Source organism: Patagioenas fasciata, chromosome 34, assembly GCF_037038585.1.
Source record: "Patagioenas fasciata isolate bPatFas1 chromosome 34, bPatFas1.hap1, whole genome shotgun sequence".
Lineage (NCBI taxonomy): Eukaryota > Metazoa > Chordata > Aves > Columbiformes > Columbidae > Patagioenas > Patagioenas fasciata.
In genome coordinates, this window is record NC_092553.1 from 2277118 (window position 1) to 2290100 (window position 12983).

At 50.3% G+C, this 12983-nt stretch overlaps 1 pseudogene; it reads left to right on the forward strand.

The window, feature by feature from the left end:
* LOC136115891 (dynein axonemal heavy chain 9-like) overlaps window positions 1-12983 on the forward strand; it is a 91226-nt pseudogene that overhangs the window by 25109 nt on the left and 53134 nt on the right.

Genomic DNA, 12983 nt, shown 5'->3' on the forward strand with positions numbered 1-12983 from the left:
TGATGGGTGAGCTGGTACAGCTGAGTGTGCGGGGCTGCTGACCGGGCACCGAGTTTGGAGCAGGAGTGGGAGCCGATGCAGCCCAGTCTGGCTCCCAGTCCTGGTTCTTGTGAAGCCACTAGAGGGGAGTCGTGCATCAGGCTTTGGGATCCTGCTCAGAGGAAAAACTCCTCCGAAAGATTCACCTTAAAATGGAGAGGCAGCTGGCTGTGGCTGACCTTTCTGCTTTAGGCTTGTTGTTCCTCTGTGGGAGCAGGAGGTGACGCTGTCAGTCCAGGGAGAAGCTGAGTAACAAGAAAAAAGCTGCTGTCTGAACCCTGGGTTTTTTCCAGTGGCTTTGCCAGAGCTGAGAGTCCTCTTTGCAGAGCAGGAGAAAGCCCAAATCTCTGCGCCTCACCTGCCCAGAGGTTTTAGCGTGTCAGGGACAGCACCTTGGCTGGAAGGCAGATGGATTTTAGGTCCAGCCCAGTCCTGAGGGTCACCATCTGGCCTTGGACTCTGGAGAGACTGGGCTGACCCTCTCTGGGACACTGAGCCCTTGTTGCTCACCTTACTTCACTGTCTGCACTCAGCCTTGGGCTTCTGACCCACTTCTGTACCCTCTGAACCCACGGCGAGGATTTTACTATGCCCACGTTGTCCTGCTGCTACAGCTGTGACAGGCTCAACCACCTCCAGCTACACCCAAAAGATGGGAACACTTCCTAAATTGACCGGAGAGAACATGGGGCTGTGGCCAAGGCAGAAGGGCTGGCACCGCTGCTCTGGTGGCTCACAGGGCAGGACCAACTGCAAAGCAGCATGAAGGTCCTGGGGAGGGAAAGGCACCGTGGCCCAAAATAGGATGTCCCCATGCCTCTGTCCTGCTGTGCTGGTCAAACCTGGAGGAACAGCAGCAAAGGGGCCAAGAGCTGGTCTGCTGTGTTTCCCTTGGGTGTTCAGGTCTTCTTTTGAGCAGGTGAGTCTTGAGGCTGCTGAGAGAAGAGCACAGAGAGTTTGGGTACGTGCACCCACAAGCACAGGCAGGACAGTGAGATGCTGGCTTGCATTGCCCTTTTGCACCAGGATGAGGCCTCTGGAGTAAAGGTTCAGTAGAACACCAGTGACAAGGGGGCATTGTCAAATACAAGGGCATGGGACGGTGAAGAGGGGGTGGTGCTTTCAAATGGGCATTCCCATAGTGTTCAGTCCTGTGAAGTTCCCCTTTCTCTTGTGTCAGCAAAATGTGGAGGTGAGTCTGCAAGGCACCAGAGCCCTGGCTTGCTCTGTTAACAGTTTAATCACTCAGCGTTGATGTGTAAAGTTGGGGAGCAGCAACTCTGGGTTGACTCAAGCCCAGTTGGCAATGCCACTCTATCTTGAGGAGGCTGAGGCCAGACCTTCTTGCTCTCTGCAACTGTCTGAAAGGAGGTTGGAGCATGGAGGGGGTTGGTCTCTTCTCCCAAGTAGTAAGAGATAGGATGAGAGGAAGTGGCCTCAAGTTGCACCAAGGAAAGTTCAGATTGGATATTAGGAAAAAATAATTCACAGAGAGGATTGTGAAGCTTTGGAATAGGCTGCCCAGAGCAGTGGTGGAGTCACATCCCTGGAGGTGTTAACAAATGTACAGATGGGGTTCTTAGGGACATGGGTTAGTGGTGGAGTTAGGTTATGGTTGGATTCGATGATCTTGAGGGTCTCTTCCAACCAGAATGATTCTATGATCTCATGTGTGCCAAGCTGCCATGCCACTGGGAATGGCACCCTCTCCTGTGTCCCCAGAGATGAAATACAGCCAGCTTTGAACCCCTGGCAGCAGACTGCAAGCTGGACCTTACGTTTTTTTTGAGCCCGTGCCTGTGTTGAGAGCCCCTGGCAGGCTTAGGAGAAAGAGCCCTCAGAGGGCATAGCAAGGCCGGAACAGGATCACGGCAGAGCCTGGGAGGTGCAGGGGATGGATACCCAGGCTGGTCTTGTGGGTGTGGAAGAGGAGACGCAAGAAGGATGGGGCCATTCTGTGGCCTAGAAAACCGTGAATTTCCTGACTGTGAACTTGCCTGGAGGTAAGGAACGCAATAAGCTGAGAAGGGAGGCTGTAAGCCAACCCTTTGTCTTCTGATCCCAATCTTTAACTATTTTCACTTGGTTTATTTAAAAACCCTTTTCTGAATTTTAAAGTTCTCTTGTTTTGAGATGACCATTTGTAGGGCAGAGGTGTAAGCAGTCCACTTGGAAGGACTCATCCACCCAAGGTAACATTATACAGGCCACAAGGACTGAGGCTTCATGCATTGGGATGAGCCTTTGGCCCAGGTCTGCAAAGCACCCTTGAGCCCTTTGGCCTCAGAGAAGAGGGAGGAGAAGGTTGCAGGGCTGCTAAGTCTCTCACGCACTCCATTTTTACCTTGTGATTATTTTGAGTTGCTTCAGATGACAAAGCAGCCCTTGACAGAAGGAGAAAATTGTGGCCATGCTACCAGCAGCAACATCCGTCTGTCTGGTTTCTCTCCCCCCGCAGGGCTGGTACCTGTGTGCTCATTGCCATGAGTCCTCAGCTGTGGGCAGCTCTTGTAGGACAGACTCAGCCCCGCTGTATTTCAAAGTGTCGTCTTTTTCTTCCAGGAAAACCAGAGCCTCTTACTTGCAGACCCAGCATCTGACATCTGGAAGGCCTATGTGGATTACGTGGATGAGATAGTTCTGGATGGATTCTTCACTGCCATTGAGTGCTCACTCAAGTACCTCCTCGAAAACACAGGTAACTGCTGGTTCCTCAGCTCTGGCCGTGATACCATCTTCAGTCTCACCAAAAGGAAGTTTCTGTTTTGTGCTTTGACTTGTGGTGGTCTTTCTACTCTGCCTCTTGCATTGTCTACAGCAAGTGCTGGAGGAGCCTCCAGACTCAGAGGGTAACTCTGTCCCCTGGTCACTGGAGCAAAGCCTTGCTCAAGGGAAGGGACAGAGATGACTGTGCACCATTTGCTGGGATTTGTGAACAGACAAAATTGAGGCATCATTCCCAGTCTGTTCTTGGGCATCAGCCATCTCCTGACCTCCCATGCACAAAGCATCAAGGTGACACAACCTTTCGTTTGTGGAGAGTCTCAAGAGTTGGTTCTGTGGATGAAAGACATGAAAGAAAAACCTCCATCACTGAGGAGTGAGGAGAGGGGTCACCAAAGCAGAGCTCCTGCCTAAGGCTGCCACGGAGGGTCACTCTGCTGAGAGCAGCTGTGTCCAGCTAAAGCACATCTTCAGAACGCTTCCCTCCTGGATGTGGAGGCACACTGAGCTGGAGAATTGCATCCAGTTCCTCACCATCTTGTTAAAAACAAGCACAGAATTTCACATTTGTGAAACCAGTTGGTGTTTTATTTTTTCATGCCTTTCTCCACTAAATTGAAGAGCCTCTTGGTTCCTGTTGTTTTTCTCCTCTTTAAGTACTTATGCGCTGTAATTGTTCAGCTCTCAGACTCCCTTTTGATTAGCTGAAGAGCCTGGTCTCTTTAAGGCTTCCCTCCACAGCATTTTTCCGGTCCTTAAATCACTTGTGTCTCATCTGTTCTCCAGTATCTCCTGTGGGTACCAGAACACCAGCTGGTTTGGCAGCCTCCCCTCTGCGTTGTATGCAGACACAATGTCACTGGACCCAGCGAGTGGGTGTCCCACCTGCCTGGTGTCCCTGTGGGGCATGTGTGTGTCTTGTGGTGGGATGTTAGTGGTGGCTCTAGATCACTTTTCTCCCCTTCAAAAATAACCTGGCACCTCTGTTCTTCCCTACCAGATCCCAAGGCAGGGCTTCCTCCCCTGTTTGAGGTGCAGCTGGATTTGGTGATCCCAGATTTGATATTTCAACCCTCCTTGGACCCTGGCACAAACGACGGCTTCTACGACGTGGTGGAAGGTCTTCTCAACGACATCTACCGGATCTCATCGCTGGTGCCCAGGCTGGCTGAGCACAGCGGCTTCCTCCACTACCAGGTCCGTGGCTGTGGAGCTCCCTCACGCTGTGTGGCAGTGAGGAGGTGCCACGCTGCCCCCGCATCACTGCGAGCTCCTCTCCTCTTCTCTCCAGGCTGACATGGAGGACATGGCTGACCTGGCCGACATGCGCCATGAGCTGATGGGGCGTGTGCAGGCCGTGATGGCGGCCTGCTGTGATTACCGCAGTGCCTTCGACCACTACTCCTACCTGTACGGGGAGGACAGAAAGGAGTTCTTCCGCCAGTTCCTCCTCTACGGGCACATTCTCACTGCGGCAGAAATCGAGGCCCATGCAGAGAACGGGGTCCCTGAGTCACCTCCCACGCTGCAGCAGTTCCGAGAGCAGATTGACTCCTACGAGAAGATCTATGAGGAGGTGAATCGCATCGAGCCCATCAGCATTTTCCAGAGTTGGATGAAAGTTGATGCTCGGCCTTTCAAAGCGTCTCTGCTGAATGTGATTAAACGGTGGAGCTTGGTGTTCAAGCAGCATCTCATGGACCACGTCATGCACAGGTAGGAACCGTTCTACCTCTTCTTCCCAGAACCAAAGTGGGTTTCTCTTGTGTTGGCTGGGCTTTATCATTTCACACTGATAAGCAAAAGGCTAATACAGGAGCAAGAGGAGGGGGCACACACCCCCTGCCAGCTCCATCGCATCTCTGCTAACTTTCATCCCCTCGTCTCTGCTGGGAGCAGCTGGTCCAGCTGAGTGTGTAAAGTGCATACAGTTCCACGAACTCGGTACCATCGACATCCTGCGAGCTGATGCTCCTACGACCTACTGTGTGGTGTTGGACAGGGTGTCTGTTTGTCTGTTCATCCTGGTCCAACTAATCTAATCTCTTCTAGGGCTCTATGCTTATTTTGTTGAATTTGCCATCAGTAAAGCTGCATTAATGCCATGAGATACTTGCTCCGTTTCTAAATGCAGTGCTCTTTTGAGTGCACTCTTTGTAAAAAAAGTAATTTGGGTTGCCTGGCATGAGCAGTCATGGGGAGGCAGTTTCAAGGTTACAAAAAGGAGGAGCTTTGGATGTAAGTTTTGAATTAACATGTGTTCCCTGCTCTGAATAGCTGCTCAGCCGCCTGGTCTCTGCAGGATGATGTGTTAGGTGATTTATTTGAGTAGTAGCAGCTGAAGGATGCCACAGGGCTTGGATGCTTACGAAGAAATATTTACAGACATATGTACTAGTGAAGGCTGCTGCGTGTGGTGGCTGCTGTGATCTCTTGTGTTCTTTTCAGCACGATAATTCCTGTGCAAAGAGGTTTTTGCATAGGTTAGAACAGGCATTTAGGAGTTCTTATTAAGAGCTCCTGACTCAGCAGTTTAGTCTTTAATAGGTGAAGTGTTTAGGGCTATGTTTTGGTCCAGCAGCATCCACAGAATTTAAGCGGGCACTTCAAAAGTAAGCGTTTTGAGAAGGGAAGAATGGAAAGGACCAAAGATCCAGGAGCCCATCAAGCTCTGCTAACAGTGTCCAGCAGCTGGTGAGATCAAGAAGCAGGTAGGGAAACTTCCCCCAAATAGTCTCCTTGTCTCTAACCATTCACACCTGAGGACTTTGAGAGTCATGGGTTGTACCTTTGTATCTAAAGACCTGGATGGATTTTTTTTTCTCCCACAAATGTTCGGTTGCTTTTCTGAACCGCTGTGAATTTTTAACATCTGCATCCTTCTGCAGCAGAGACTTACCCTCTGAAATAAGGCAGCGTGCGAAGAAGAATCCCTGTTTGTTGTAGCTTTACAACCTACCAGGTTCATTTGTTGAATTCTTGTATTGGAAGAGATGACATGAAAACTGTCCTTTCAAATTCACTCTCTTCAGACCACAGACCCGAGCTCACAGGTCTCCCTTATAGAATCATAGGATAGAGTCATAGAATCTGTTTGGTTGGAAGAGACCATCAAGATCACAGAGTCCAACCATAACCTAACTCTGGCACTACCCCATGTCCCTGAGAACCTCATCTATATGTCTATCCAACCCCTCCAGGGATGGTGACTCCACCACTGCCCAGGGCAGCCTGTTCCAAGGCCCGACAGCCATTTCTGTGAATAATTTTTTTCCTAATACCCAATCTGAACCTCCCCTGGAGAAATTTGAGGCCATTTTATCTTATCACTTGCTACCTGAGAGAAGAGACCAACCCCCTCCATGCTCCAACCTCCTTTCAGACAGTTGCAGAGATCAGGTCTCCCCTCATCTCCTGTTCTCCAGGCTGAACAGCCCCAGCTCCCTCAGCTGCTCCTCGTAAGACTTGTGCTCCTCAAATGCCTTTTCTCCAACCTGTGAAGTCCCAACCCATTTATCCGTTCCTCACAGGAAGCTGTACCACATCTATGGATCCCTGTGAGCATGAACTGTGGTTCTGATGCCCTCAGCATGTTGCCATGTGATGGGCAGAGTTAGCCAGGCCTTTCCCTCTCCGTGCCAGTCCAGCTGCCTGGATGATTCCGGTAGGAACTGCTCTCATTTGGTGCTTTCCTGTTTTGTGTTCTACAGCTTGTCTGACCTGGACGAGTTCATAAAAACTGCTGACAAAGGTTTGAGCAAGAAGGTTGAAAAAGGCGATTATGATGGTTTGGTGGAGATCATGGGGCATCTCCTGGCCGTTAAGGAAAGGCACAGTGTCACCGATGCCATGTTCGAGCCCCTGAAGCAAACCGTCGAACTGCTGAAGACGTATGAGCAAGAGCTGCCGGAGGAAGTCTGTAAGCAACTGGAGGTGGGTGAAAAGCTGCGGTGGACACGGCGGTTTGCCAAGTAGCCAGCGTCAAAGAGTATGAGCTTAAGAGCATTGCAGGAATATTTAAAGCCCCACTCCCTGTCATTAGAGGGCCTCAGTGGATAGTATTTTACTATTGTGGGATGTGCCTTAATAGCTCTAAATTTTGGAGTTATATTGAGATTTTTCTTTTAAAGCAGAGATTAAGCCTTTTGTTATGTATGAAAAACATAGAATTGCCTGCTCCAACTCTCAGCGATTACTCTTGAAAAAAATTAATGCATTTTCAAATACATCTGTTAATTAGTTTGAATTATAATTATTTTTAAATAAGCCAGTTCTTGGCAACTGTGGAGATGGGAAGGATAATGTTGGCAGAGGAGTCGCCTTCTCATAGGACTTCAGTCCTCCACTAGGTCTATAACACCCAATCTGCTTGACCCAAAGGACATCACTGGGAGCACGTTATGAAAGTATTTCAGCACCTTTCCACATCTGGCCCTGATGAATCAATTTTTCTTTGGGGAATTCTTCTCATTTCTGGACAGGGGACCATGAGGTGAAGGTTGGAAAAGCCTGTGGGATGCCCAGCCAGCCTTGGGGAACTGGCAGCAGTCACCATGTTACGGTGGAGGAGCGTGTGGCTGCGTACTGATGGATACCCCTTAGTCACGGGGCGTTGTGTGCAGAGGGCTCTGTGTAGGACACCAGGTTTAAGGCAGAGCTTTTTGGGGAGAAGTTCCTCCCTCTGCTGCAGGCTTGGATGGGACCTGAGCGGGGTTCAGCAATCCCCCAGTTTTCTGCTGGTGCAGCCGTGATCCACGGATGGTTGTATCACCAAATCTGACACGGGTAAGGGTCCTAAAGATAACTGGATTCCTACAGACACCCTGAAAAACAGAAGAGCTGCATTAAATGAATGTTTTGGCTGCTACAGCAGCTTCAGTTCAGCATAAAAAATGGTGCTATGGGGAACCCAGCTCTGCTGATTCCTCTGCCCAAGAGCTGCTTGCTTGGTGCCTGTTTGTGCGTGTAGATTTGAACAACTGATTTATTTTTCTGACAGAAGAAATGAGGTATGCAGGGCAGCCATTCAGGTGTAGGAGATAACAAAACAGTTTCGTTCTTTCTGGCAAGTGACAGCAACACATAGTTGAATAATTCATTCACTGCTGTACACAGTAGGAAAACCAAAGTAAGTTCCTCCAGGTACCGCTCCCTCCATGGCCATGAAGATGGATGGGCTGGAGCTGATAGTTTGTATGAGAAGGACAAGGAAGCAGCTCCATGTGTGCCCTGCTATGGTCATGGATAGTGATTTCTACAGAGACTGGAACATGAAGTGCCAGAAAGAGACCCCTCAGGAGGGACTGGCCCTGCTCTGGCCGCCTCTGCTGCCTCCAGGTTATTTCGCTTCTTTGCATAGTGTTGGTGCATCTCCATTAGTCTTCTCAACTATGTGCACTGGGATGAAAAGAAGCCCAAAGTCTTTCCTGTAGGCTGGCACAGTACCTGGGGAAGTGGGAGAGCAAAGCTGTGGGACTTGAGGACAGCAGAGCCCTGGCTGGTGTCGCTGTCTGGGGTGAGGATTTGGCTCGAGAAGTCTAGTGAGAAGAGAAGAAATCAAATCTCTTTCTAAATAAAATCCCAGGTGCAAAGGGTGGATTGTTAGCAGTGCTGTGCACCAGCAGCTTGGATGCAGTCCTGAGAAAGAAACTGTCTGATTTAGTACTAATATTATACAGGCAGGCTGGAGGGATTTGCCCCAGAAAGCTCTGTAGAAGTCCTTCTGGCATAATATCTTCTGCTCTAAGAGCTGGCTGGAAATTTCCCAGGCTCTGTTTCTTAATTAGCTCTGGGAAGCCGGACGATCTGATGAACTTGCATCCTCAGCCCACCCTCCTGCCCCCAGCCAGCTCTGGGTCCCGCTGGGCTCGGTGTCAGGAGAACTGTGCTCTCTCAACCACTGAGCCATCCTGGGAGCCCAGGATCTGGTCTGGGACCCTTCTTCTGAAGTTATTTAACATGTTTTTGCAATCAGAGCAGTCAGTTTTAAAGTCTCAGTCTTCATTCGTCTTCAAAATTGTGGATAACTGATAAGTTTTATCCCAAATTGTGTTTAGCTTTTGCATCACAACAAAACTTCGTTGCAGTCTTAGGCATGGAATCTGTTGCTTTTCCTGTTCTGTGATTGTCCATAAACAGATCAGTCACATCTTATATCAAATAGCAAATACTGCCTACCGTCATTTAAATTTTGCTTGCAGGAGCTGCCAGAAAAATGGAACAATATAAAGAAGCTGGCGATAGCTGTGAAGCAGCATGTGGCTCCTCTGCAGGCGGACGAAATGACAGTTGTGCGCAAGAGCTGTGCGGCGTTTGATGTTGAGCAACACAGGTTCAGAGAGCGATTTCGGAAAGAAGCACCATTCAGGTACAGTGAAATTATAACATCAGAGAAGCCCTGAGGAAGAGAAGCTTCATGGGATCATCTCGGAGTGTCCTGAGGATGTGTTCTTGAACCCTTGCATACATTTCCTACCTGCTCACGGTGTTGTATCTGTTATGCCCTGGGTGTTTTGTCCCTGCAAACACTGTAAGGTGTTAGCAAGAGATTCAATCTGGATGCTGAGTGCACAATATTGCTTAAAGGGGTTGTCAGCAGTGCCATGTGGCTGCACCATCAACGGGTACTATAGATGTATCATGTCTGCTTTGTGTCTCAGAGGCACCATTTGTTTTATGTTTTCTTTAGAAGTTGTTACAATATCACTTATGAAGAATAAACATTTCTTTCTAGGTTTGACCCCAAAAAGCCTTATCAACTGCTGGATACAAAGCACATTGAGATTAAACAAATGGAGTCAGCCATGACCTCGATTTATGAATCAGCTGGTCTGTTTGAAGTCATAGTGCCAGACTATAAACAACTGAAGCAGTGCCGAAAGGAGCTGTGTCTTCTCAAAGAGCTCTGGGATATGATCTCCCTTGTGGGCACTTGCCTTGATGACTGGCAGACCACCAAATGGGCGGATATTAACGTGGAAAACATGGATCTGGAGTGTAAAAAGTTTGCAAGAGAGATTCGGAATTTGGATAAGGAGGTGAGGGCGTGGGATGCTTTCACTGGGCTGGACAGCAAGGTGAAGAACATGCTGACGGCCCTGAAAGCTGTGGCAGAACTTCAAAATCCCGCCATTAGGGAAAGGCACTGGAATCAGCTGATGCAGGTGACGGGTGTGAGGTTTGTGATGGACTCGGACACCACGCTGGCTGACCTCCTGAAGCTCAACCTCCATAACTTTGAGGATGAGGTTCGTGGCATTGTGGACAAAGCGGTACGAGAAATGAGTATGGAGAAAGTCCTGAAGGAGCTAAAAATGACTTGGAGCACCATGGAGTTTCAGTATGAGCCTCACCCCCGGACGAACATCCCGTTGCTGAAGTCAGACGAGGAACTCATAGAAACTTTAGAAGACAACCAGGTGCAGCTGCAGAATTTAATGACATCCAAATGTATTGCTTTCTTCTTGGAGGAAGTGTCCATATGGCAGAGGAAGCTGTCCACAACAGATTCCGTCATTTCTCTCTGGTTCGAAGTGCAGCGTGCGTGGTCTCACTTGGAGAGCATATTCATAGGCTCAGAAGATATACGGGCACAGCTTCCTAAGGTATGAAATCCCAAATCCTATTTACCTGTGTGGAAAGCGTTGAAGAAGAGCCTCCATTACACAGAAGAAGGTTGTCTATATTGCCGTGTTCCCCCAAGCAGGACTGTTCTCTTGCTGCATTGCTTTCTTGGAGGCTCCCTTAATGCTACAGCAGTTTCCCCAGTGTTGCCCCAGGATGTTTTTGTACTGTTGGTTGTGCCTGAACCCTGCTGAGAAACTGTTTTTCCTCCCCTCCACCATTGCACAGCAGATGCAGAGTTCCTGGAGGCTGAGCAGGAGGCTGCTGGCTTCCTTCAGTGATACAGGCATGTTCCCTCTTTCCTTGGAGGGGAGAAGACGGAGATAATTACTCAGATGGTGCAAATTGTCAAATCAGAGCTGGACCAGGCAGCTTTGCAGTATCCGCTTCCCTGCCTCCAGTGCTGGTGCAGCAGGAGAGCAGCTCTTCTCCCACTTCAGCTTCAGAAAATTGAGCAGAGTTGTCACTGATGCCCTCCTCAGGGTTGTGACCTCCTCAGGGCTGTCTTTGAGTCCAGCTTCCAGTCTTATTCCCTATTCTCTTGATTATTTAGAAAATCTTCCAAGCTTGTTCCTGGCCCCGCTGGACCACTCGCAGCCCTGTGGAGGAACCTGCCTTTCACTCACGAGTGACCCACAGTTGGCTGTGTGACCCCCGTCCCTGTTCACGAGCAGCATCGCTGACAGCACCACTGTGGGACGAACACCCACGAGGGGATGTGCGCAGCCCATTGACCCCTGGACAACACACTGTTCTGTCTCCAACCCTGCACTCTGCTCTGCTTGGACTGTTCCTCCATCTGCTTCAGAGAGCACGCTGTGCTGAGTGTCCTGGGGGCAGTTTTTGGCCCCTCACACCAAGAAAGCCCTTGTGGTGCTGGAGCAAGTTGAGAGAAGGGAATGGAGCTGGTGAGGGGCTGGAGCACAAGTGTGATGGGAGCGGCTGAGGGACCTGGGGGATTCAGCTGGAGAACAGGAGCTGAGGGGAGACCTTCTGATCTCTGAACTGCCTGAAAGGAGCTTGGAGCCATGGGGGTCGGGCTCTGCTTCCCAGGAACAAGCGCCAGGAGCAGAGGAAACGGCCTCAAGTTGCGCCAGGGGAGGCTGAGGTTGGATCTGGGGAACAATTTCTTCCCCAAAGGGCTGTGGGGCATTGGAACAGGCTGCCCAGGGCAGTGCTGGAGTCACCATCCCTGGAAGATGTATAGATGAGGAACATGGTTTAGTACTAGATTTAGGTTATGGTTGGACTCAGTGATCTCAATGGTCTCCTCCAGCTAAATGATTCTATGATTCTGGGCACACCTCGCTCACTGGGCAATATATACAGGTGCTGATAACCAGTGCCCTGAGGCTGTACCATGTGCCAGCAAGCTCTTAATATCCAGGAGCTATCTAATGTCATGTATGAAATTGCATCATGATTTACATTTGCATCCTGCTGGGCAGCTGTCTGCATCTCAGTAGCTGTCTGGCAGTGGTATGAACCATAGAACCATAGGATGTCCTGACTTGGAAGGACCCATCAGGATTGTCAAGTCCAACTCCTGTCCCTGCACGGGACACCCCACAATTCACCCCATGTGTCTGAGGACGTTGCCCAGTCTCTCCTTGAACACTGTCAGGTTGGGGCTGTGACCCCTCCCTGGGAGCCTGTTCAGTGTCCAGCACCTCTGGGTGAAGAACCTTTTCCTCATGTCCCACTGACCCTCCCTGGCACATCTTCTGCCATTCCCTGGGCTCTGTCACTGTCACAGAGAAGAGCTCAGCCCTGCCCCTCCTGCTCCTGCTGAGGAACCTGCAGCCCCATGAGCTCTGCCCTCAGTCTGCTCTGCTCCAGCTGAGCAAACCCAGGGACTTCAGCCGCTCCTCATACGGTTTCCCCTCCGAACCCTTCACCAAGTTCATGTCCCTCCTCTGGACACCCTCCAGTAGCTTTATCTCCTTTTCTCCTGTGTCCCCAGCCCTGCACACAGTGAATGCTCCAGGTGAGGCCGCCCCAGCACAGAGCAGAGCGGGACAATCCCCTCCCTGCCCGGCTGGCCGTGCCGTGCTGGATGCACCAGGACACGGGGCCCTCTTGGCTCCAGGGACACTGGTGGCTCAGTCAGCAGCTTCTCTTCCGTAAAAGAAAGACTGAAGCTCAAAGTCTCTGTAGCTGAGCACCCTCAGGATGCATCCAGGGCTGGGGGGATGTGCTGACAGGCTGTGGGATGCTCACCTGGAGCTGGATCTGTGGCGTGAGTGTAGGGAGGGCTCAACCTTCCAGATGGAGCCTTGCTCCTGGGGCTGAACACAGGGTAGCGTGGAAGTGTTACCTGGACTGCTTGGAACACTTGTTCAGTGTCCCGCCTCACTTAGGAGGCCTGACCTGGGAAGAAGGGAGGAGCAGAGATGTTTTGAACATAGCTTGCTTTATTCTTCAGTGTTTAGCTCCAGAAATTCAGAGTCCCTGTTAGATATGGAGCATAATTGTTGATGTGGGCCTCCGGTGCTGACGTGGGGTTTCCATACCCTCATTGAAGGCAAGGAAGGGCTCTCCTCTACAAGAGTCATCATACCCGTTTTGTGGATGGGTGTTGGGATTCCTGTGCTGTA